The sequence below is a fragment of the Echinops telfairi genome, unplaced genomic scaffold (genome assembly GCF_000313985.2).
Source record: "Echinops telfairi isolate 266 unplaced genomic scaffold, ASM31398v2 ScPeMD7_7469;HRSCAF=8507_1, whole genome shotgun sequence".
Lineage (NCBI taxonomy): Eukaryota > Metazoa > Chordata > Mammalia > Afrosoricida > Tenrecidae > Echinops > Echinops telfairi.
In genome coordinates, this window is record NW_022111373.1 from 123,923,619 (window position 1) to 123,924,546 (window position 928).

The window sequence follows — 928 nt, forward strand, 5'->3', positions numbered from 1 at the left end:
TAGTTCAGTAAACTTTTATTTTTATAGCTATGAGTTTAATGTATTTCTGCAAAGTTCATAAATATTGGCAGTGAAACGCAACTTCTCTGATACAAAATCATGACTTTGTTTATCATCTGCGTTATTTCCTATTGTATAATAGGATATACTATATAGTATCGTTAGTCAATTCATTTTTATTTTGTTGTGGTGAAGTAATAATGAAAAAAATAATATAAAAGTCAGTGGGAACTAAATCTCATACCATTTTGTAATACTTGTAGAGAGTACACATGTATTTCACAAATACACATTGAATTTATAGAGTGTATTAAGCTACATGAGCACAGAAATATTCTGTCCTTATAGAGTTTACATAATGGTTGTGAGAAGAAAGGAGAAAGGAAATAAAAATTCAGATAATTCATGTTATTATGTGTTGGACAATCATATGTGATAACAGAGAAGGGGAGACGAGAACAAATATGGACCAAAATAAATTAACTTTAAAGTTATAGGTAGTCAAGCTGAGAGTTAAAATTTATATAAAAATTGGAAAGATTTTGTGACACTAATTGCCTGAAGGAGAGTGTTTCAACCAAAGAAAAGGACTAAGATAAAAATATAAGAAAATATCATAACTGGTATATTCAAGGGTATATGAGGAGATTAAAATGGTTGGAATAGATCACGTAAAATGAAGGCCTCTGGCGTGTGCGTGAGACGAGTCATCAAGTGACAAAGGAATCGTTATTAATATGAAAAACATAAAATGCAGTTAAAAGAAAAGAAAATGCAAAGCATGAAAGAAAAATTTAACCATTTTTAAGGTTGCAATATGTGTCCCCTCAGCATTTGGAAGGTACAAAATGAAGTATGTGAACACTGCCAATACATGATAATTCATGAATAAAATAAGTCATGAAAGTAAGATAGAAGAAAAAGGCTC